Genomic DNA, 25,481 nt, shown 5'->3' with positions numbered 1-25,481 from the left:
CTTAAGCAGGTTCTGGGGGAAGCCATGTGAAAAATACAATCACGAAATCACCGGTCGGCGACGCATGGAGAATTTGGACACTTCCCAGCCTTCAGAGAGGTCTACAGCTGAAGACCGAAGGGCAATGGTCCTCCTGTGCTCTCAGAAGACCCCTCCGGCTGTTCCGTGGAGGCTGGAACACTGATTTAGGTGAGAGTTTCCGACAGGAGAAATATTCAGGAGGGAGGATCATCACTCAGATCAAGTTATAAAACATTTCCTGCACCTGAGAAGGGTAACGGTACTTGAATTTAACTTTGCTTTTTTTCCTTTAAGTGGGAGTGGCACGTCCGCCCCAGACCCACCCTCACGGCGGCCTCTCCGCCCAGTCCCAGCCGAGGCAGTGAGGAGCGATCCTCGCCCAGCCCACTCGCCTGGTTCCTTGAAAGCGAAAGAACCTGACTCTCCTTCCCACTTCGTCTCTCCCCTATCCCTCGGGCCCCGCCCCCTGCCGACCTGTTTGGGCCCCATCTCCAGGCCCCGCCTACCCCCGGCACCACCCCCGCGATCCTTCTTGGGGGTCACGCCTCCTTCCGGCTCCTCCCCAGAATGGCCACCTTTGGGCCCCCTCCTCCCTGCCCGGCTTCCGGGCCCGCCTCCTTCTGTCTCGCTTCAATCTTTCCTCCCTTCTGGGCTTCTCTTCAGCCTGGCCTCCAGCACCTTCCATTAAGAGCCCCGCCTTCTCCAGCCTCGCCCGGGCCTCCCTCCACCCTCAACTCCTCCTCCGGGTACGGCCTCCTTCCAGCCCCGCCCACAGCCCCTCCTTTCAAGCACTGCCCCCGCTTCTGGCTCCGCGAGGCCTCCACGGTCTTCCATGCCCGTCTCACGCTCCTCTCTTCTCGGGTGTCATCACCCTCTCAGCCCCGCCCCGCCTCCGGCTCCGTACTGGTGTAAGCGGGTCTCTCTTCCCGCCCTCAGCCCCGCCTCCCCAGGCTCCTTCTTCAGTCCCTCCTCCTTGTCAGGCCCCGCCCCGGCCGGAGCTCTGGACTTTTCCAAAGCCAGGTTGGGGGGGTGGGGAGAGCCCATGTGCCTGGAGAGCAGGCTGTGTCAGGGCGGGGCTGTGGACTCCTCGCGCTTGTGTGTCCCCGTGTCCTTCCCCGGAGACGGAGAGGGGGAGGGAGGGCCCGGGGCCAAGGCTGGAGCGGCGGGCGGGGCCGATCTGAGGAAAGCCACTCCGGGCGCCCACACCCCCGCGCGCCTCAGTGGTGCCGGCCGAGGGAAGGACTCGCGGCTGCGGGGCTCGCGCGCCTGTCAGTGTGGTGGGGCGGGCGAGCGGTGCGGGAGCAGGGAGGGCTGAGCGGGAGAAGCTGAGGGGGCGGTAGCGGCGGCGGAGGCGAGTCCCGCGCGTGTGCTCAGCTCCTCACGCCGCGGCCGGGGCCGCCTTCTTCCTCCCTTTCTCCCTCCCTCCCTTCCGCCACCGAGTGCGGCGGCACCTCCTCCTTCCGCGCGGCGCGGCTACCTCCAGACCTCTCGGCGCGGGTAAGTGGGGGCCGCGGGCGTCTCCTTAGGGGTGGGGGGGATTGTCCCTTGTTCCTTTTCTGTCGTCCGCCTCTTCGCGCCGGCCGCTGCCCGTTTTTAGAAACTCTTTTTTCGGCCATTCTGGGAGTCCCGGGAGCACGAGTAACTCCCAGCCCCCCGCCCCCCCCCCGCACCCTCCTCCTCCCGGGCCAGCCGCCCTGGGTCGCCGGCCCGGCCCATCCGCGCCCGCTCCCGGCCGCCCTGGCCTTCCCTGCCCGCTTCCTCCCCGCGGGCCAGGCCTGGGCCAGGAGTTGGCGGGGTGGGCCCGCGCCCGCTCGGAAGTTGGAGTCTTTTGTGCTCGCGCCCCGCCCCGCCCCGCTCCGGGAGGGGAGCGGAGGCCGCGCCGAGGAGGCCTCAGGCGAGCCCGGCCGCGGCTCTGGCCCCGGCCCCGGGCTTCTTCCGGCTCTCCCTGGCGGGCTGGGTGTGCAGGCTCCCGGAGGCGCGCAGAACTGGTCCTGCCTCGCTCCCCACGGGCCTGAGCGCCGCCTCGGCCCCCATCTCGGCTGGTCCTGGGCTCATTGCACACCTTGGACTTGGAGAGGAACAAACAGGCCCTCGAGCCGGGGCGGTGTGCCGCGCGTCACGCAGCCCCCTTCGCGGCCGAGCCTCAGTTTGCCGCTCTGTGAAATGGGGGGAAGTCGCCTCGCAAGGTGTTTGTGGATTCATAGAGGGAGCAAATAATATGAAGCGTTTAATACCAACAAGTAACATTTAATGGACTTAGGAACTTCATAAGCCTTATTTCATTTAATGCTCACCACGGCCTTCTGGGGTCATCTGCATTTACAAAAGCAGAAAACAAGGTGCAGAGAGGTTAAATAATTTGCTCCAGATCAGTTAGTAGCCACAGAGTGTAAAGCCGTGGTGTTAGTACCTGTTATTTATTTCTTAGTATGAGCTTGTGTAATCTCTTAGTGCAGAGGAGATTTTGATTTACCCTTGGGTCACACCGTTACAGACAACTCCGTTCTCTCTGACTCCTGGGCCAGTGTCCACTATACTATGGTTGAAAGCTACGGGAGGTCCGAGGGAAAGGAAGTTACTATAATTTTTTGCTAGTATTGCCTGTTATAGGTTGATGGATGCAGGGGACTCTAGATCTCAAGCACAACTGAGTTCCCTGGGGTTTTGGCTCAAGGAAGGTTTAAGTCATTATAAACAGTGAGTTCTATCCTTTATTTTGTTTATGGCAAGTTCCTCGCCCAAGACCTGGCGTGTTCTCTTTAGTGTTGACATTTATAGCTCCTAGTTGGGGGAGAGGGAGCAGAAAGTAGCTCAAGTCAACTGCTTCAACTCCCTGCCTTCAAATAGGGTTTTATTTCTTCTATTTTCAGATAAGGCCCAGAGGGGTAAAAGTGAACTCAAATTAACTTTGGCAAGTGTTCTTCTAGTTTTCCAGTGTGTTTGATTCCCGGTGTGGGGAGTGTCTAAAAATCAGGCAGGGGAGTTCCTAAGCCACATCTAGAAGAGTCTCCTGATGTTTGCATTAGTTTTTTGGAGTCTGGAGGTCTGCTATGCTTTCCCCTTTCCAAGATTCTGGATTCAGGAGTTGTGGTATGTAGGAGCTGGAAGGGGTCTTACAGACCATCCGGTCCAACTTGTTTTTATCTCTTTTTCCCCTTTCCCTGTTAACTGAACTTTGGAAAGGGCAAGTTGTCTAAATTCACAGACTGCCTTAGTGACAGAAACAAAACTAGAATTCACACACTTCTACCTCCCAGTCCAGCAATATTTTTATTTCTGCCATACCTTGCCACCTTTTAAAAGGGTGCCATACTACTTATTCATGCCTTAAGACCAGGAATCCTGAGTAAATTGAAATCACAAGGAAGTTGTTAGTCCCAGCCACTGTCCATGCCTCAAGTTTAGCATTAAAAGGAGGGCAGGTTTTGTGCACAGGTGTTGCAGTTCTCATAAGTCATCACTTTTATTGTACAGTATTTTATTTATGGATTATAGTACTCTTCTGTAACCATTATCTGATTTTATTTCTCACAGTTCGGTGAGGGAGTTCCTCAGAGTTGTTTATATCTCCTTTTTACGGCTCTAATTGAGAACTGAGACACAGCAAGGTTAGGGCACTTGCCTTATTTCAATCACTGAATTAACAAGTGAGGAGGACAGGACCCCTCTCATGGGCAGAGGATTTGGTGTGGCATTATGAACTGAGCCTCTCATCGTGTCTCTCTGAGCCTCAATTTTCCTTACCTGTAAACTCTCAAAGGGTTCTGTGGGGACTATGAGAAGTGGCTGTGAAAGTGCATTGTAGTAGTTGCAGGAGTAGGAATAGTAGCTAACATTTATTAAGTACTTACCATGTAGCAGTCACTGGACTAAGGACTGTCTGTGGAGTATCTCATTTAATCCTCAGCAAACAGTACCTATGACTTAGGTACGACTATTATCCCTGTTTTACAGAAGAAGAAACAGGCTTAGAGAGGTTACCTGACTTGCTCAGGGTCAAGTAATTGATAGCTGCAGACAATATAATTTTAAAGCTGGTGTGGGGCCGGCCCCGTGGCTTAGTGGTTAAGTGCGCACGCTCCGCTGCTGGCGGCCTGGGTTCAGATCTCGGGCGCGCACCGACGCACCGCTTCTCCAGCCATGCTGAGGCCGCGTCCCACATACAACAACTAGAAGGATGTGCAGCTATGACATACAATTATCTACTGAGGCTTTGGGGGAAAATAAATAAATAAATAAAATTAAAAGCTGGTGTGCTTTGTTTAGTAAAAATATACATAAGATAAAATTTACCATTTTAACCATTTTTAAATGTATGGTTCTGAGGCATTAAGTACATTCGCATTGTTGTACATGTCACCACCATCCATGTCTAGAACTTCTTCATTTTCCCCACCTGAAGCTCTGTACCCATTAAACACTAATTGCCCATTCCCCTCTCCCCCCGGCCCCTGGCAACCACCATTCTATTTTCTGTCTTTATGAATTTGACTACTCTAGGTACCTCATATAAGTGGAATCATACAATATTTGTCATTTTGTGACTGTCAAACCTGGCACTATTAGTGCCTCCCTTAACCTCAGGGTGCTCTGTAAAGGCAAAATGATTATTAGTCCTCATCTGCAGTAGGGTGTGGCATGCAGCCCAGAGCAGGAACCCGGGCTTGGTTGTACCTCTGGTTAAGCTTCCTCTCCCTTTCCTCCCACTCTGTGTATTGAAGTTCCTTATCACTGAAGCTTTTTTTGGAGGTCTCTGTTCCTTCCTTCTGTGTCTTCCAAAGAGACCTCCTACCCTTGAACTAGAACCCAGGGGACTCCTCACCCTGCCTGGTTTGCACCTGCCTTTCTGACTGTCTGGACTTTGGGCATATGGGGCTGCAGTGATCAAGAATAGCAGTGCTGTGACAGCAGATCGGATCAGACTACTCAGAGGACAATTAAATGGATTGCCTTTATGAAATGCTCCCTCTCTGTGCCCTTCTCTTTTCATAAAGGCAAACAAGAGGGATTAGCTTTTGGGTTCCTAGAAGGTGGTTATAGATTCTCATTGCTTGCAGGTGGTTAAGATGGAGTTAAATGCTGCATTTAGCTTTTCAAAATTCCCTTTGGTTTGACTGTTTCCTTGTCTTTGTGTATTTGGGGGGTGGATGGGATGTGGTGTTTATGTTTGTGAATGGTAATTGGAATTTCGTCCTGATACCAACAGAGAATTGGGGTGGGAGGTGTTCCAGAGATGGGTAATAGAGCAACAAGCACATATCTGAGTATGTTGCACTTTCTTTAAAAATCTGATGGCCCAGCATTGCCTACATATTAAAGTCCAAACCCCTAAGTGTGATAATGAGGTCAGAGTGTGTTGAATTGTTTATTGGATAGAATCTTGTAGTTGAGGGGCTTTAAAGTCATGTAGACCAACCAGCCACCTGGCCAACATTTGAACTGGCTACCTGTTGAGATTCTGTTTCATTGGGCATCTCATTATTGGCAAGTTTTCCATTCACTGAACAATTACTAAGCATGTGCCACGCATGGTAGTAAGCTTGGGAATTTGGGTGCATACAGCCTAGTCGGGAAGACGCAAGGAAACAGGCAGTGTGAGAAATGTTGTGACAGGGACAAGCACCATGACAGCACAGAGGAATGATAACTAACCCAGCCTCGGAGGGTCGGGGAAGGCTTTCTTGGAGAAGTTGGTTAAGCCTAGACCTCAAGAAAAAAATCGACATAAGGCACAAAAGAAGAGATTTGGGCAGTAAAGGAGGAGATAGAGATAATGTTCTAGGCAGAAAGAATAGCAAGTCTTGAGATGGTGGTGGCAATAAGTGAGATGCTTGGCCATTTACTATATCTGCCAGGCACTATTCTAAGCATTTAATATGTGCTAACTCATTTCTTCCCATAACTACCGTGAGAGGTACATACTATTATTATTCCCATTCTGTGGGTGAGGAAGCAGACCCAGTGGGTTAAATAAGTTTCTCAAGATTCATGGATAGAGCATAAAGCATGAATGGGTGGATGTGGCAAGAGGTGAGACTGTCAAGGTAGACAGAGCAGAGGCCAAGTCATGAAACGTCTTTGTCCTGGTTGAAGAGTTTGGATTTCATTTTGAGGTGAGGGGGCCATGATCCTGTGTGCATTTTAGAAGGTATCTCTTGGCTGTCTATTTAGGGAGTGATTGGAGGGCTAGAGCATCATAGGCAAAGAGACCAGTTAGGATGCTGTTGCAGTAATGCAAGTAAGAGGTGATGGTGTTTCAAATGAAGGTAGTGTATTGTATGTGTATGTAGAAAGAAGATGGAATTGAGTGATGAGACACAGTCAAAGATTGTTGGTGTGGAGGGTAAGGAAGAAATCAAGGATGAAATCAAGGATGACTACAACCTGGTACGGTTGTATGGATGGGGATGCCTTTTATTGAGGTGAGGACACAGGAGAAGGAGCACGTAAGAGAGGGGGGAGGATTTCTCATGCAGGATCTTCTTACATCTGCTTTCATTTACCTTCTAATTATTGATGCTAGTTCTTGGGGAGGGCTGGAGGAGCAAAGATGAGGGAAAGCGTGGCACAACACATCTGGTAACTATCCCTAGTTAAAATGGACGATGTAAACAGTAGTTTTGGAAAGGAGGAAATATTAGATCCTAGACATCCTAGACATCCTGCATAGCCATGAAGACTACTTATGTTAAGCCAAGGAAAGCTTATTTATTCTCTAGACAGTGTCCTTTGACACTGCTCTGTGTACTAGTGTGTCCCTCTTTAAGTCACTTCTGCTTGCTCTCTGCTAGGCACTGGGAAAACAAAGATGAGTAAAACAAAGATGCAAGCTCAGGAGCTTGCATCCGGAAGGGCAGCAGGTCTCAGGAGCTTAGATACAGTGCTGGAGGGAGAGGGTGAGGTGGGGCAGGTCAAGGTGGGACAGGATGGGGAGGGACCGGGAGAGATGTTTATTAGGGACAGGAGTTGGGAGATCCTGCTCTGTGCTCCAGTCTTTTCATCAGGTAGCAAAGGTCCAGGCTTATTCAAAGGTTCAGATTTATTCATCTGAGTAATGATGGAAAATAATGACTAGATGACCCTCAGGGTCCCTTCTAGCAATAACATTTTATGATTTTAGATGATGATTTAGACAATATGTCTCTTGGAGAGGTATTTTCTTTCTTCCTTCCTCTCTCCTTCCCACCCTCCATCTCCCCTTTCTTCATTAGGCACTGGGTTAGTGGGGTAGAAGTGGAGGTAGAACAGTTTTCACGAATGTCTATAAAAACCTAATTTTATTCCATTTTAGCTTCATATATAAAATGTACAACTGGAGGGGAGAAGATGGCAGCCATAATGTTAGCGGGCTGTCCTACAACTGCCCCCTAGGTACTGTAAGAAAAGTTTCAGATCAGTGATGGGGTGCAGCTCACAGACTTTCAGAACTAGAGGGAGAGGGACAGTGGGATAAGTTGGGAGCCTAATCATGAGCCTGAGGGTCATTCGGTCTGGTCCATGCTACTAACTCAGTGTGTGGGCTTGACCAAGCCTCTTTCCTTCTCTGGCCCTATTTCTTCATAGAGTAATCTGGGAGGTTCCTGAAATTTTGTAAAGACCCAAAGGCTGGGGATTGGGGACTGAAAAAGGATTGGAGGTCCCTCCCTTGTTACCTTCCCCTCACTGTTTAAGTGAGTAACTAGAGATAGGCTTCTGCCCAAATATCATTGTTATGTTTTTTGACTATTTCTACAGCCCTTCCTTTTTTCTCAGTGTTAGTGTCTTTCTGTTACTTCATAATGGCCTTCATGTGAATAAATATGTTGTACCTCCTCGGAGGAGGGGAGGAAGGATGGGATATTATCCCTAGGTTCTAGTCTACCTCCTCAAAGAGCCATTCAGGCTGTGCTCTGCTGCCTGCTCTCTATGCTGAGGTAGGGATGGGGAGTTTGTGGTTGAGTACTCAGGTTTTCTAAGGCTCACACACATGTATTTGGAGTGCTCCACTGACTAAAGTGCAAATCTGGCCATCCTCCCAACATGCCCAGGACAGTTCCACGGGGGAAATAGCATTCAGTGGGGTTTTGATGATGCTTGCCAAACTCAAATTGTAATTACCTAATACTCTCTGGGATCTCAGTCTTTCTGTCTGTAAAACACAGGGATTGGACTAGATAATCTTGAATGATATTTTTACCTCATAACAGTCGGAGTTTCTGGTTTTATGGAAGTGGCTTAAGAATTCATCTCTGGAAGGAGAAGGGGCTTTGCTAGACCATTGAGAGTATCTCAGAGGGTTAAATTCTGGGTTTGCAGATACCTTTCAGTATATAAACAGATGGATATTGCTTTTTAGAGCAGACGGATTACTGAAAAATTGCTTGTGAGATGAATTTATCAGATTGTCTGCTGAGTCCATTATAAACTTGGAGCTGTTGTCCCATGGGACAGACTTGGAGTCCAAGACTGTAAAAAATTATATTTAAATATGTAGCAAACTGTTTAAAATCATATAATAAAGGGAAAATAAAAAACACTATGAGATTCCCAAACAGTAGTAGGTCTGGAAAAACACTAGACCAGAAATTTGCATTTCCTTAGAGCCTTACCTTTATGAGGTAGACACCTCTACTGAGGTTACCTGGCCCTTGAAATGCCATCTGTAGAGGCTGAATAGTTCTGTGTATTTGTCAAGGTAAGAATCATTGCTTTATTCCAAGACAGTATTCAATTATTTTAAGTTTTATTATGTTTAATTTTGAAGTAAAATAGCTCTCTTTTAGAAGGCCAGGTTTAGAAGCTTAATGTTACTGGCTAGGTTATCTTCATTCCACAGGCATTTATGTGGTATTTAGCTGTCTTTTGTTTATTTGTTTTAGTAAGGATTTTACTAAGCCTAGTTAAAGGTACTTGTTTGCATGGTGTCTGTTGATCTATTTGTCTAGTTTCCTTTGTAATTCTTTGTACTGGTGAAAGCAAGCTCAGCAGATTTATTTATTTATTTATTTATTTTTAAATTTTATTTATTTATTTTTTTCCCCCAAAGCCCCAGTAGATAGTTGTATGTCATAGTTGCATATCCTTCTAGTTGCTGTATGTGGGGCGCGGCCTCAGCATGGCCAGAGAAGCGGTGCGTCGGTGCACGCCCGGGATCCGAACCCGGGCCGCCAGCAGCGGAGCGCGCGCACTTAACCACTAAGCCACGGGGCCGGCCCTCAGCAGTAGATTTAAAAGAGTCATTTCCATAACTCATTAATTCTCTGGGTCTGGATTTCCTTTCTGAAAGGTATGATCCTGCTACACTGAGAAGTCAAATGTTGTTCGCTGCTTAGGGAGACCATTTTAAGGCTTTGGGAGTTTGTTATTGCGGATACTGTAAGCTGGCACCGAGGAACGATGTTGTCAATATAATAATGATAGCTGTGCCTGAATCAGTTGAGCACAAGAATAACTTTTCTTCAGACCTTAAAGGCTCACTCTAAATTGATTTTCACACCAATTAAAATCAACCGTTACTAAAATTAGGGTCTGAGGTAGAAATACCATGCTAAGTAGGGTACCTACCTGCTGTAATATGATGATGCTTGGAAGTCGAACTGCCTTCCGTCCCTAACCTCAACCATTCATTCCAGGAATTCGGAGTACCTACTGTGTGTTCTCCCTGTGGAGAATATAAAAATCAAGCAAGACATGATTCCTGTCCTCCAAATACTTTCAGTCTAGAGAGGGAGACAGATTAAGTACAACAGATCCTAGCTTCTTACCCCTACTGCCCTGGCCCAGATATTTGGGTTGAGGGTTCAGACTGGAAATAGCAGAATCGATGGATGTATCACTGGGCAAGGAGACCTGTTTGAATATCTGACTTCCAGGGTTTAGATTTATTTTTGGCCTTCCCCACCTCCCTTTCTTCTGCGTGTTATCCCGGTATTTATTCTCTGTTGCTGAGGTCTCCAACATCAAGTGTGTAAGGTCAAGAATGTTAGGGTAAGGACAACATTGTCCTTCAGGTTTGGGTGTCCAGATATCTGCCTGGTGCTTTCCCTATTCTCCTCACGTCAGTTCTCTGGCTGGCTTCCAGAAAGATTTGATATTGTCTAGCTTCTTATTTAGGAATGAAGAAAATTGTTTCATATTCAATTATTTTAAGTTTTATTATGTTTAATTTTGAAGTAAAATAGCCCTCTTTTTGCTTGCAAGTTGAATTATTTGAGGTGTGGTTTCTGGCATTTGATCAGTTTGTGACTTACTAATTGTGATTGTATTGTGGTTCTTGAAGCCCGTTGCCACTGTCTCTGCCAGCCTTCTTTGAACACTTTGCAGCATGGAGCCCTAAGAAATGGAGGGAACGTTGAGCTTACCCTGATCTTGAAGGGCTCTTCCTCTTCCCTCCTCCCTACCCTCAACAAAGAAATGTTATTTGGGATGTTGTGTTGTGTTTATGATTTCTTCCAACAATTTAGCATTGCTGATGAGGTCTGGAAGAAGAGGAACTATGCCTGTGTCCATCCTCAAAGGTTGGGGACAGTACCAGAATCAATCAGCCAAACTGTATGGAGCCCATTGAGTGCCTGCCTTGGTGCTGTGAGGGTTGTAAACGTGTACAACATATTCTTGCTTTCAGGGAACCTGTGGTCTCTTTGGGGAGATAGGATAATCATGAAGATGTAGCTGATAATAGGGCAGTTTGGTGTAGAGAGCTTGGTTCATAAGACTGAGGTCTACTCTTGTTCCCTGGCACTAATTTGGCCAGGTAAACTGGAATAAGTCATTTCCCCTCTCTGAACCTCCATTTTCTCATCTGTAAAATGGGATTAATATTTTGTATCTTGCCTTCCTCCCAGTGTTATTGTGAGGAGCAAGTTAGATAATGTACTAAAAGTAGCATTATAAAACCAGATGATGCCATTTATATGTGAAGAATCTGTGAGTCATTTGTCAGAGGTAATGGGTAAATGGCAGAATTTCCCATAGAAGGGGAGATCTCTTTGGGCTGGAGTGATCAGGAATAGTGGTATGAAGCAGCCTCTAGGATTAGGAGAAAAAATAAGGGAAGCATTTACACGGGCAATGATGGAGTAAGAGTGTAGGCAAAACTCAAGTCATAGGGTAGGCATATGTTCAGCTTTAGTAGTTATTTCCAAACAGTTTTCAAATGCATACCAAATCACACTCTCATTAGCTGTGTATAAGAGAATTCCTGTTGCTCCACGTCCTTGTCAACACTTAGCATTGTCTTTTTCATGTTAAGCCATTCTGGTCGGTGTGTATTTCTAGAATTTTAAGAACCGTAATATGAACTCTCAGGTAGCAGTACCCTAAAGGGGTAAAGTGATTGGGAAGTTCAGAGGAGGGTGAAATTGCTTCATTTGTGGGGATGTAATAACCAGGGAACATTTATGGAGGAGGGAGTATTTGAGCTGGGCCTTGTAGGATAAGGATAGGGACCACATATTATCCCGACCATCCCAATTTCTAATATTCTGTCTGGTTGTGCTTATAAATTATGAAACACCAATATTTCTATATCTGGACTATATCTCCCAGACTGTCCAGAAGCAACACCCAGATATCTTTTCTCAGTTGCTGTGCTTCTCTCCTCCCCTTTTTTCTAGAAAGTATTTAGGCTGTAGAGATGGAGAGAGGACATTCTGTGCAATGGGAACAACTTGAGCAGAAACACAGATGAGTGACTACCTCGAGTGGCATCAATATTCCTAATGAGCAGAGGGGAGAGGATGTGTCCCATACTTTGGGGGAGAGTGATGCCTTCTCATAGCCTCCTGGAACAGGTGGAAAAGGTCATACTGTTCTCAAGCCAATTTGTATTTAAACTGGATGGAAGGATGAGAATGACCTCTTTGTGCCTATAATCACATCGTTCCAGGGAAGGAATTAATCCAACAATCAGTCAGACTTGAAGTATGTCAAAGAGAGTTGTTCTTCTCTTAAAATGGAGGGGGAGGGAGGGGAATGCCAAAAACTAAAGAGCTTCGTCTTAGTCTCTCAGAGCTCATCTATTACTTGTAAATTTGCTCAGGGAAAAATTGCCATTTCTTTGTCAGCTTTTATCCTGCCAGGTGGACCCTAGCTGGGTGTTTATTTTCTGTGTTTTACGAAATTACTTTGAAGGCTGGCATGAACATTGATCATGTCTTAGAGCCTTTCCTCTTTGTTCTGTCAGCGAATATTAGAAAATGTACCTTAAATTACCTGGTTGGGGGAAATAAGGTGGCCTTCCTGCTCCCAGAGAGCAACGCTTTCATGTTAAACATTAATTGGCTCCTGATCCTGTGTCAGGTCCTGGGGTATTTGCTAGGAGAGACTGGGGGTGTTAGAGGTGCCACTGGGGGACATTCACCAGAAGGTATCTAGGCCTTCTGTCGAGGAGGCTGGTCAAGTATTTGATTAAAAATCTGACCTGGGTTCTAGACCTAACTCGGCCTTTCATATTAATAATAGCTACCATGAATTGGGTACCAATTGGGTATTCTGTGACGAGATACCATACTTGGTACCTTGTGTTCATATTAATAAGCTGATATTTACTGAAGGTTACTATGTACTAAGCCCTTTATGTATATGTGTGTTATAGAAGTCTTTTTTTTTTTTTGGTGAGAAAGATTAGCCCTGAGCTAACATCTGTTGCCAATATTCCTCTTTTTGCTGAGGAAGATTGGCCCTGGGCTAACATCCGTGCCCATCTTCCTCTACTTTATATGTGGGATGCTTGCTGTAGCATGGCTTGATAAGTGGCGTGTAGGTCTGCGCCCGGGATCTGAACCCACGAACCCCAGGCCGTTGAAGTGGAGTGCGTGAACTTAACCATTACACTACTGGGCTGGCCCCCTATAGAAGTCTTTATAATATATAAATTTTATATATAAATCTTTTCTAAGACATTTTATATATAAAATAGAAATATATATAAAACATTATAAAACATTTATATATAAAATTTATATATATTATATATGTAAATATTTATATATATAAAAGATCATATTTATTCTCACCTCAACCCTAAGAAGTAGATTCAGTTGATCCTCCTCATATAGACAGGAAACCAAGACACAAGAAGATTAAGAAATGTGCCCACAGTCACGCTGCTAGTAAATGGAATTGTCAGGATTTAAACCTAACCAATTCTTCTTTATTTTTAATATGGAAAATTTCAAATATATACAAAGTGGACAGGATAGGTTAATGAAGCATGATGTACCTATCACTCAGCTTCAACGGTTTTATGAGTTCACAGTCAATCTTATTTCATTTATACTCCTACCTACTTTTCCTCATCCTGTGCTTTGACGAAAATCTCAGCTATTGTATTTTGTCCTTAAATAGTTCACAATGTATTTCTTTTTTTTTTTTAAAGATTTTATTTATTTATTTTTCCCCTAAAGCCCCAGTAGATAGTTGTATGTCATAGCTGCACATCCTTCTAGTTGCTGTATGTGGGACGCAGCCCCAGCATGGCCGGAGAAGCGGTGCGTCGGTGCGTGCCCGGGATCCGAACCCGGGCCGCCAGCAGCAGAGCGCGCGCACTTAACCGCCAAGCCACTGGGCCGGCCCTCGCAATGTATTTCTAAAAGATGACTTTAAAAACACAACCACAATGCCATGGTCACACCTTATAAAATTTAACAATTCCTTAATACCATCAAAATCCAGATTGTGTTCAAATTTTCAATTGTCTCATAAATGTCACAGTCTTATTTTTACAGTTTGCTTGATTTAGGATTCATATAAGACCCACACATTGTAATTGGTTGTTATATCTTTTAAGTCTCTTTAATTTATAAGTTCACTTTTATTTTTTTTTCCTTTATATGTTGAAGAAACTGGGTTGTTTTTCCTGTTGAGTTTTCCGTGTTCTGAATTTTGCTCATTGTGTCTATATGGTGTATTTAATATGTTTCTCCATCCTCTGTATTTCCTGTAAATTGGTGGTTGTATCTAGAGGGCAATATCTCTTAATCCTCATGACAATCCTACAAAATAGGTATTACTCTTATTTTGTGGATGAGAAAACATTGGATGACTTGCCCGAGGCCTCAGGGCAATGTTGGATTTGAACACAGACCTTCTTGCCTCCAAAGCCTGTGCTCTTTCCTTTTCACCACTCACCCATTCTCTGAGCTTGGGCAAGTCATTTTAAGTCCTCTGGGCCTTAGTTTCTTTGTTGTGTACACTGAGAGCTCTTACAGGAGTAATATTCTATATCTCTGACCATTTGAGTGCCTACCATGTGATTGCATGGTGCTAGATGGGTGGGTGGGTGATACTCATGAATAAGACTGTCTTCAGGGAGCAGGTAGCCAGCCAGGGACTGTAAAACCATACCCTATTTCAGACATGGAGCCTGTTTTGGCCATCATGGGGCTATAGGATCATTAATTCTCCATGGGAGCTTCCTAACTAGTCTCCTTCCATTCTGTCTTGCCCTCTTTCATACCATGCTCCTCACTGCTGCCAGGCGCCTTTTCCTAAAAACCATTTTTGTTGTGTTCTCTCTGCTCACAAATCTAGCTTGAGGGACCTGGTAAATAAGAAACAAAGTTTATCCAGCAATAAACCTTCCCTCCTTGGATTGAGTTACTATTTCAAGGGCAGCTAGTCTTTCTTCTTTTCTGTTTGGCAGAGGTATTATTGCTTTTATGGAAATGCTGAGGGAATCTGGAGATGATAGAATAATGATGGAGTGAAGCATAGGGAATGCCATCTTTTTTTTTGTGCGTGTGAGGAAGATCAGCGCTGAGCTAACATCTGCCAATCCTCCTCTTTTTTGCTGAGGAAGACTGGCCCTGGGCTGACATCCATGCCCATCTTCCTCCACTTTATATGGGGCGCCGCCACAGCATGGCCCAACAACCGGTGCGTTGGTGCCTGCCCATGATCCGAACCGGCGAACCCCGGGCCGCCAAAGCGGGAGCGTGGGCGCTTAACCGCTTGCGCCACCGGGCGGGCCCCGGGAATGCCATCTTGATTTGAGGGAGAGTATGCTTTTAGCATTGTAGTGTTCACTTCCAGGAACATCCGACTGTAATGGGGCAACTGTACTCTTTTGCAAAGAAAAGGAACTTTTAGTTGTGGAGTCCAGGGAGAAGAGTTTTAAAGGTATCCCTTTGAGGAGAATCAAGCTGCTAAACCTTCATCTCACTGGCTAGCCAAGCCATTAAGATGAATGCGATATATAGGAGTGAAGTCAAGCAGAGCAGTGGTTTGGGTCTCTAGTAATTTGGGTAGCAGACAGGTGGCACTGGGGTCCAGGCTGACATATGGCTCCTATAGGTAGTAAATCAAAAGTCACGAGGAGTAAAGTTCAAGGTGTTTGTTTCCCTAGAGTGCCTTGCATATAATAGGTACTTAATATCTTCTTTAAATCTTTCTTTTAAAAAATATTTGACAGTGGATCAAGCCAGAGAAGAAGGTTGTGGAATCATGGGTTCTGAAGCTCAGGATCCAAGTGGTCTAGGACCTTGGATAGCTCCTTGGAAAAACAGTTCTCTGACAAATGTTAGGAGTCCTTAGGTCCTGTCTGTCCTAGATCTTTTCAGAAGATCTTACCCTCTAGATCAGAGGTTGCAAACTGGCAGCCCCTTGGGTTGTGTCCAGCTTATCTTGTTTTACCTGCAGTTTTTTTTTTTTTTCTTTGTGAGGAAATTCAGCCCTGAGCTAACATCCCTGCCAATCTTCCTGTTTTTTGCTGAGGAAGACTGGCCTTGGGCTAACATCTGTGCCCATCTACCTCCACTTTATATGGGACACCACCACAGCGTGGCCTGACAAGCGGTGCATCGGTGCACGCCTGGGATCCGAACCCGGGCCACCAGCAGTGGAATGCATGCACTTAACTGCTACACCACGGGGCCAGCCCCTTACCTGCGCTGTTTTTATTTTGAGTTGGACCCCAGCCTGGGGAGATTGGGGCTGCCTTTCAGTGGAGATGAGATCAGAGGACCTGGCATGTGGGCTATGAGGGTGATTGATTTCTCCTGAAGAGGAAGGAGGATTTTTGAGGAAGTAGCAGGGGCTAGAGCCTGATATTGACTACGGGCAATTTTATTATTCACAAGAGTGGGAATAGTCCCCAGCTCTTCTGCAGAAGGCTTCACTCCCTGAGCCCTCTACCAGGAACTCCCTGTATTATGTATGACTCCTTGTGTACTGGCTTGTCCATAATTAAGAAGCTTATATCTTGGCTTTTGTGGGACTGAGGCAAAGGGACATGGCTCTGATCTTTGGGCAAGCCTTTGGAGCACCAGCCCAATTTGGCAAAATGCTTGAGTTTACAGAATCATATTCTTCATTTCTCTCCTTCCTTCCACATACTACTTCCTTAGTGGCTGGCTCCTTTAGACAGAACATGTTTGTCAAAGCCGAAACCATTTCCTGTTGTCTCTGTGATATCTAAGTCCATTGCCAGTTGCTATTTATCACCAGCTTAGCACTTTTTTCTTTGAAACACTTGGTCATCTGTAGTTATTTTTGCTACCTGCCTGATCCCTATGGGCCAACCCAGCTCTAGATGGAACTCTCTCATATTGAAGGGACTTGACCCAGTTATGATGCTCTTAGTCCCCTGGGACTAGATGAATTATCTTCATTTTACTAGTAACTTTTGGTGCCCCTATTGGCGAGTATAAGTCTGTCTCCTAGCTTGTCTTAGGACTTCACAAGGACGGGAAACTACTTAAGGCTCAGTGAACTTTGTCCTTGTAAAATTGACATGTTTTGCAGTCTCTAACACTCACAAGCTGGAGGGAAGTGGGTCTGATGCCTCATGAAAGAAACCACAACATCTAATACAAATCAAAACTGTTTTACTTATGAGTTAGTACCTGGTCTTTTCCCCCACTAGCTGCAATGAATAGCAGCTCCTGTGTGTTGAAAGTAGGTGACTTTCTGTGTAAGTGACTGCTCTTGCTACCTATTCCCTTTGGCTTCTTGTAATTACTGTAACATCATCATCCAGTTTGTGAAACACCATGGTAATTTCCATGACAACTCATCGTGATTTCCCAGATAAAGGGAGGAGGCTAATAAGTGTTAGGAACTTGAAAAGAGTATTGGGCTAAATTCTTGTGATGCTGGTATAATTTTGAGCTGGAGAGGACTTTTGAACAGCAACTGCTTAATTAAACCTTTTCCTTTCACAGACAAGGAAACAGGTTCAGAGAGGTTAAACAACTTGCGTAAGGGGTCACTAGGTTGTGGAATATACTCGTGATCTTCAGCTTAGTGTTTCTTTGTGCCTCCTGTTCTTTATGGCTTCTTTCCATTATATCCCACTGGACCATGAGCTCCACAGAGGCAGGAACCATGTCTGTCTTGTTAATTAATGTTTTCCCAGAGCCTACCATAGGACCTAAGTATTTTTTTTTTTTTTTTTTGTGAGGAGATCAGCCCTGTGCTAACATCCGCCAATCCTCCTCTTTTTTTACTGAGGAAGACGGCCCTGGGCTAACATCTGTGCCCATCTTCCTCCACTTTATATGGGACGCCGCCACAGCATGGTTTGCCAAGCAGTGCGTCGGTGCGCGCCCGGGATCCGAACCAGTGAACCCCGGGCCGCCGCAGCGGAGCGCGCGCACTTAACCGCTTGCGCCACCGGGCCGGCCCCAGGACCTAAGTATTTTTTGAGTGAATGGATAAACTGTGTTGGAGTTTCTCAAACTGGGACACGTGGTTGCATATCAGATGATACATGAAATCACAGGATAAAATATATATCTTCCTGAAGTGTCAATATACTCAGATTTTTTTGAACTTGGATTAGTTTAAATATTATAACTAGTAATTTAAAAGTTTACTTTTACACTAAATCATGTTATAGAATGCATGATAAGTTAGCATGAATTTTTTAGGGAAAATGAGACGGCTTCAAATAAATTACAGGATTATAATAGGCCCTTTGACCTTTACCCCAGAGGGTCTAGTGTTGCCAGATCTCTGATATTTTTAAGAGAAGCTAGAAATCTAATTTAAAAAAAAAAGAGATCTGATTTTAAATCTTGGCAGTTAACTTAGAGGTTTTAATAACAAACTTGTGTGGGTCAGACAAAGCACATCCTTGGGCCTGCACATCTGTTTGTGTCCTGTGGGATAAACAGGTCTGGGTGGGAACTAGACTTTGGACAGGGCCAAATGGATGATGGTGTCAGGATGGCTTCCATTCTGGGTCTGGCTCCTTTTTGTCTTCAGACTGGCCATAGCTCGGAGTATAAAGAATGTAGTTAAGACTTGATAGGTTAGGAAAATTCCCACATTATACATCACCCTCTGTGGGAAGCAGCTTCTGTAAACTCATAGGCTATTTTAGCCCTTAGAGTGAGTGTCTTGTTTACTCTCTTCTTTTTGCAGATGAAACTAAAGTCCAGAGAAGGAAGCAGAGCTTTTGTCTAGGATCCTAAGCAGTAGTCATAGGTCGTGGGCAGGCCCTCCTTCAAACTTGAGAAGTGTTCGGTGCTTCTGCCTCACACACTCTCAGGGCATCGGGCAAGGGGCTTCTGGCATACTTTGGGATGGTTGGTAGAGCTGGGCAAACTTCACTTCTCGGTACAGCTCTATCATCCTGAGCAAAGGGAGGGCTGAGGTGGCAGTTAGTAATGTGCTCGACCTCATCTTGGCGCAGAGGGTCTATTTCTGTCACTAGCAGCAGATTGACCTTATTTTTTCTACCTAGAAAGATGTAGAGGACAGCTCAGCCACAAGGAGCCTCAGTGCCAAGATAGATCTGTCCCCCCTTGTGCTTTCCTTGCCTCTTCTTTTCCTCTTCTGTTTCCTCCCCTCCAGCTTCTTCCTCCTTGAGCCCTACTGCCCTCTCTCTGCACCATCCCCCCACCCTTTTATCCTTTGTTTTTCTTTCACTGTTGCCCTTCTCTGTGGGAAATTCTTGTAATGCCACTGCAGTAGGCAGAGCCTGGAATTGAACCCGTTTTCCAGGATTTTTGAGGGGACTCGTTCTAATGTAGGGCAACTAAATAAGGGAGACTAGATGTCTTTAAACTGCCCCTCTTCTTCTCCGCCTCCACCCCAGGTTGGAAAGGATAAAAATCTCAACTCTGGGCTTGGCTACAAGGCTTATACAGCCTGGTGCCACCTCACTTTGCTACCTTCTGTCAGCAGCGCAGTGCTTAACCCCCATTTTTCCCTGTGCTGAGCAAACTGCTCAGTAGAATGACTTCATTTTGACTAGTCCCTCTGAGTAGAAAGCTCTCTCAACTCCTTGCCCCCTTTACCTGACAAACTCCTATTCATCTTTTCATACCAGTTCAAATGCCATCGCCTCAATGAAGCTTTCCTGATCATTCCATAACTGGTTAATTTTAATCTCTGTACTTTCTTCTACTTCTATAATTGTACTCTGGTGCTGTATTACACCTGATCTACTCTCATTCATGAAATTGAGACCTTGTGAGCCAGGAGACAGTGTGTTACTTATCTCTGTTTCTCTTGTGTCTCTGTAATAGACCTGGCACAGATAGTACTTGCAGAATGAGTGACAGAATTGCATGTGTACCGATACCCATGTTATAAAATTGAATGTTAAATGCTACAGGTGAAATATGACAAAGTGCTCTGGAAGTTTATGGGAGTTCTGGAGAAATAACTTCTAACTGGGAGAAATCTTGGAAGCTTCTAGAAGCTGTAGCATTTGAATATGTCCTTGAAGATTCAGAAATTCAGTTTGGCAAAGATGGTAGGAAGAACATTCTAGGTGGAGGGAATGGTTGGAGTAAGAGCAGTGAGGAAGTACAGAGGTTAGGCCCCGTCTGCTAATCCACCCATGCCCTTAGCCAGAATTCCTGCTAGAATGTGTGCTAAATTTCTAGGCCAGCCTAAAGGAATTTCTCCTGTCTTTTCTCCTTTTTTTCTTTCTGTTCTTCTTCTTTCTTTCCCTTCTTCCAATGTCTTGTGACCCACTTGCCTTTTATTTTTGGTTTCTTCTCAACCCTTTGCTTTTCTTTCATCTTCCTGTTTCTCCAGTTCTTTTTTTTTTTAGACTTTATTGTTTACCTTTCTCTACCTACTTTCTTCTTTCTTGCCCTCTTCCCCAGGTAAACCCAGGAAATCCAGGCCCTTGGGTTGGGATGTGAATCAGCTATACGGTATTTGACTCCAAATCACACTTCCCCATGTGAAGCTGAGAAGTAATAATGGCATAATTGCTTCTCATCTATCTCTTATGTTTTATTGGCATTGACTTTTTTAAACCTCCCACGATGCTGGGGGTGTCGTTATCATTTTATTTTTTTTAGTAGTTGTCAGAATGTCAATTTTAATGAGAAATTTCTGCAGACAGGCCTGCCCTTGAGTGGTATGAGCCTTCAGGCAAAGCCAGCGCTGGATGAGTCAGAAATGCTTATGAATCTGTTTTCTCATGCATGCAGGTGTCTAGTCTATACAGACACACACACATACTCCTTCCTATCCCTACAGGTTCCTGTGCTTTGCAACACATACACACACAATTCAGTCACGCAGATGCACACATTTCTTCTCTTCCATATATATCCATCCTGTCTCCGTTATACCTTCAGGTCGTCTACTCCCTCCTGCTGTCACGTACCCACACATTTATCCTCCTCTACCCCCGTCCCACTGTTTTCTACCCAGATACCCAGAATTGTGTGTGCCGTGAAAGTATCTGCAAGCCTGTTTCACAGACACCACCCTGTCCACTCCATTACATATCCATACAAGTCCTCCCCTACACGCAGACACTGGTATCTGCCCGTACCCCAGGTCCCACACTTTCAGTATCACACCATCTCCCACTATTCCTTACACTCCTCTCCATAAGTGTTTCTAATCTTCATAAGAGACATTTTAGTTTCATACTGGTTTGGAAAGGAAATGTCTTTGCTGACAGCCAAGCTAGTGGAATGTTAGAAAGTCTGAACCATTTATGACAGACCCTTCAACTAAGGCCTCTAGAATAATCCTTTTATGATGAGGGTCGCGGGAGGCTGGATCAGACAATAGTGGGTTGCTTCTGAATGGCACTATTATGACCCAAGGTAGATTTGAATCTAGGTCCGAACTGGATCCTGTGATTTCAGGGTTCACTTCTATTGGAAGATGATCATATACTTAGCAAAAGAGCCAGAGCCAATGCATATGTTCTCAATTAGACTGTCTGGGGTGGGGCCTAGAAAACTGTATTTTTAATGAGTTCCCTGGGTCCTTCTGTTGTGTAGCCAGGTTGGGAAATACTTATTGTGAGGAAAGAACTAGAAGAAGATCTGCATTATCTTCCTGTACCATCATGGACAAGTTATCTTTTCTGGACTCCAGCTTTCTTCTCAACTGTAATATAACAAAGCCCCTGCTTATAAAGGACCCTTTCAGCTCTAAAATTTCGTGCTGCTTTATGATGAGTTCAGTCTGGGATCCTTTTCTACCGTAAAGGTGTCCATTCTCTGGGTCTCCCCTGGGCAGGGCATTTCAGGCTTTGGCCCGAGGCCAGCTGAGGCAGCCTAGGCCCTGACCTTCTGTCAGAAGCACTGACACAGCTCCTAATTAGAAATGGATCAATAGGGGCCTGCAGCCAGGCCTGGGGAGCCTGGGAGGAGGCCTGAGGAGTGCTCCTAGTTGGGGAGAATCTGATTACCGTGAAATGGGTCTGGTTACATTTGTCAACACAACAGTTCTGCTAGTATAGCCCTCTTCCCTTGGGACCATCAGGCAGGGCTGCCCTGAGCAAATCGGGAAATGGTTAACTTATATCCACTTTTGATATGTTTTCCTCACCTTTATAAACTCATACATAATATGATGCTAGGTACATAGTACAGGCCCCCTCCTCAGATGGAAAAATCACTTACTGAATACCTACTAAGTGTTAAATATTGGGTTAAGCCCTTAACCTTTGTGTGTTTATTTCTCTTAACAACCTACTGGGATAGGTTGGAAAAGGAAACTGAAGCTCAGAGAAGTGAAGTGACTTGGCTGGCCTCTGTCACGTAGCATGTTCTCTATTGTATTACATTACAACATTTCTGAGCACTTGCAACACTTGATTCCAAGCTGATGAACTGTGTTCTACCACGGCTGTCCCTTACCTTTCTACAGACTGAACTGGAGCTCAAGCCCTCTCCCTTAGGCCCTTCAAAGACTGGGGGGAAATTCTTTAAAACCAGTGGTGAGGAGGATGGGGGATGATGCTCTGCTTGCTTTTGCTTTCTCATTTCCTTTCCAAGGTCCCTAAGGCACGAGCAGGCTCTAATGGGAGAGATCAGTCATCATTTGGGATCAATGAGAGGGCTTCCTCCTGCATAGAGTGCAGAGTCAGGTTTCTGAACTGGCCCTGTGCAAGGAGGGGGAAGAGACTCCATGACTGGATATTTCTCAGCATTGTAGAACCTGAGGACTTAGCATGCTCAGCTACCAGTGTGGTCAGACCAAATTCTCTCTATAGTCAGTCATTCAACAAGTATTTGTTGAGTCTCTCCTGTGTGTCAGGGCTTGTGCTACTGCTAAGGATTCCCAGATGAAGACCCAGTCTCTGCCCCGAGATGCTCACAATGTAGCATCAGAGTCACACAAGGAAACAAATCACAGTATTCTGTGTGAACCTTAATAGAGGCATGTGCAAGGGACTGTGGGATTATAGAGGCATGAAGGTGGGCTTTCCTGGGGGAGGTAAGTTTGATCTGTGCCTTCAAAGAGGAGTAAGAGTTGAGGCAGGCAAGGCAAGGAGGGCACTCCAGACCAGGGAGCTAGCACAGATGTGTCCAGGAACTCTTGATAAAGGGGTGGACATTTGAGCAGTCCCTAACATGTAGCAAATCAGATTGACAGCCCTAGACTTAGGGCTATAGTAGTAGCCATTGAGAGCAGCACCTGGGGAGGAGGTGGATTTATTAGCAGGTGTGGACTGAAACTTAGTTTCAGGGAGGAAACCAAGGGAGGAAAGCTGAAGAGCAGCAGCCCTCTGTCCTCTGGTCCAAGGCTGCAGAGGTGCTGGGGGTTCTTGGCAGTGGTTTGAAAGTTTGTCTGGTCCAGGCACATGGCTTTGCTTCTCTGATAGCAAAGTTTTCTGCTCCACTCAGCCAGCCCCTCCTTTCTGTGTTTTTGTAAAAAAAGAAATTAATGGAATCTGTTCAAAATACCCCTGAAATGACATTACATTTTTAACTCTAATTACCTTAATTAAAACTTGACAGCCGTAATCCCAAAATGGCAGATATGCTAAGTACCCCATGCCGGTGACAAGCTCACTTACCCAGATGGAATGTTGGTGTGTTCTGGGCTTAGGAGAAAAATTCTTTTGTGTGTTTGTTTTGTTTTTTCCCTTCAGCAATTTAGTCTTTGGCCTCATAGCTTCTCCAAACCAGAATAGCCATACCTGTGGGCTACAGGCTTGCCCAGGACCCTTAATCTCAATAGAGGTCCTTTTCCATCCAGAGGTGATGCTCCTGATGATTCTTACCACATACCTTTGAGTTCTCTCATCATTTGAGGTCGGACTGCATGCCCTGAGCCTTTCCCTGGGTGAAATCCCTTTTATTTGGGGACCAAGGATCTGCGCTTATTAGAGGGCTGTCTGTTGATCTTGGGCTAAATCTGGATCTAGGATCAGTTTATGGCTGGTATTAAGGATGCAGTTTGAGGTCAGGGACAAGGAGCTCTGAAAATAGGATTCCTCTTCCCTTGACATATCTCAGCACAGACTAGAGCCACCTAGTGAAATGCCTGATCTTGGCATTGCCCTACATTAAGTACTTACCTGGCCAGGCCCAAGAATCATGATGGGGAGAGAGGGCACAGCCCTTGAAGCAGAGTAAAGGTTCTGTTGATGCTGTGAGTCATCTCTTGGTTCTGGTAGACCCAAAGATCCCCATGTTCTAGTGACCTCCTCTCAGCCTAGCAGCCTGTTCAGTCAGCAGACACGGTGCTATGTTAGGTACTGCAAAGGATACAGTGTTGAATCACAGTCCCTACTCCTGAAAGCTTAGGATTGTGGGGGAGTGGGGAGGCAGTGGTGGGTGATGGAAGGCCATATATATGACTAATTATGTAAGGCAGAACAAGCAAGGACTTCTCACAGGTGTTGGCATTTGAGCTTGTCCCTGAATAGGTAATATTGGCATAGGAATGGAGAGGGCATTGCAGGTGTTAGGGAACAGCATGGAGAAAGGTAGGAAGTTGCCAGGTGATAACCCTTCTGTGATTGGAGTATAGTGTGTAGGGAAGGATTTGGTAGAGGATGAGGGTAGAGGTTAAACTTTATCCTGTAGGCAAAGGGGATGCATTGAGTGTGCAGGGCTGTGATATGAGTGTGTATGATGGATTGGGAGATGGGGTGATTGGAGACGGTAGGTTAGAACAGGTGTCAGCAAACTATGGCCTGTGGGCTGAATCCAGTCTGCTGCCTCTTTTCATCAAGTTGTACTGGAATACAGCCGCACTCATTTGTTCATCTATGCCTGCTTTCATACTACAGTGGCAGAGTTGAATACTAGAGACTGCTATAGCCCGTAAAGCCTAAAATACTGACTATCTGGCCATATACAGAAAAAGTTGGTTGACCTCTGAGTTAGAACATAATTATGAAAGTTCTGTAAGAGAAGATAAATGTCAGGACTAGGCCTGAAGTGAATTGGAGGTGTCAAATGAGATTTTTCAGAAGGGACAGAATGATTTAGCAGAGAATGCCTGCCCAACCTACTGCTCAAAACTTTGTAAAGGTCAAATTTGCTGGAAGTCACCATGGTCACAAAAGAACACAGGATGTAGTCAAGTCCTGATTTGCCCTTATTAGCTGTGTGACCTTGGGCAAATCATTTAACTTCGCAGAAGTTCAGGTGAATATGGTGAATAGAAAAAAGAAAAGACTCAGTCAGATTCTTCCTCATGGCACAGAGCTCTTATTCTGCCACTTCTCTGTACTTCACCCCCAGGTTGTAAGTCTGAGGGCCCTCTATTGGGAAAGACAATATCCTAGAAAACTTGAAACATAATTTGAATTGGGAAGTTGGGGATGGGTGGGCAAAAGGTTGTGATCATCCAGAGCAGCTGGTGTTGTGGGAGAGGGGCTCATGATACTTTGAGGACACCCTGTACCCTTCCCCTTCCCGAACTGCTGGCACTTGTTCTGGCCAGATTGAACTTATTTCTGCCCTTCAACTTCCAGAGCATATTAGGCCGCTGGAAAACTAAAGGCTGGATTTAATTCTCAATCACTTCTCCAAGCCAGAAACTGCGTAAGTACCACTTGACATCCCTTGTGTGCCTCTGCATGCCACTATACTGAACCCCTTAGGCCTTACTCTCTTTTTCCTAGAACATTGTGCATCTACCCTGTAGGACAGAAAAACCACTAGATGAGGAGACCACAGTGGTGGGTTCCAAACTCATTTCTCCCTTCAGTTTACTATGGGATCTCAGCCAATTTGTTTCATGTCTGTGGCCCTTCTGTAGGCTCCAGTACATGACTTTAGCCACTCCTTGGAATTTGGAATTTCTTCTCT

General features: G+C 45.6%; 1 protein-coding gene across 6 annotated transcripts in view; it reads left to right on the top strand.

The window, feature by feature from the left end:
• Nucleotides 1-1,259: 1,259 nt before the first annotated feature.
• Nucleotides 1,260-25,481, top strand: part of RALY (RALY heterogeneous nuclear ribonucleoprotein) — a 78,299-nt gene continuing 54,077 nt past the window's right edge. For 2 of the 6 annotated variants that reach the window (XM_058562890.1, XM_058562886.1), the window contains exon 1: nucleotides 1,261-1,518. The gene's annotated coding sequence lies outside the window, so the exon portion shown is untranslated. Of the gene's footprint in view, nucleotides 1,519-25,144; nucleotides 25,215-25,481 lie in introns of all 6 variants that reach the window. The other 4 variants (XM_058562887.1, XM_058562888.1, XM_058562889.1 and 1 more) reach the window with 4 other exon arrangements.

This window comes from Diceros bicornis, chromosome 19, assembly GCF_020826845.1.
Source record: "Diceros bicornis minor isolate mBicDic1 chromosome 19, mDicBic1.mat.cur, whole genome shotgun sequence".
Taxonomy (NCBI): Eukaryota; Metazoa; Chordata; class Mammalia; order Perissodactyla; family Rhinocerotidae; genus Diceros; species Diceros bicornis.
This window is presented reverse-complemented; position numbering and strand designations above follow the sequence as displayed.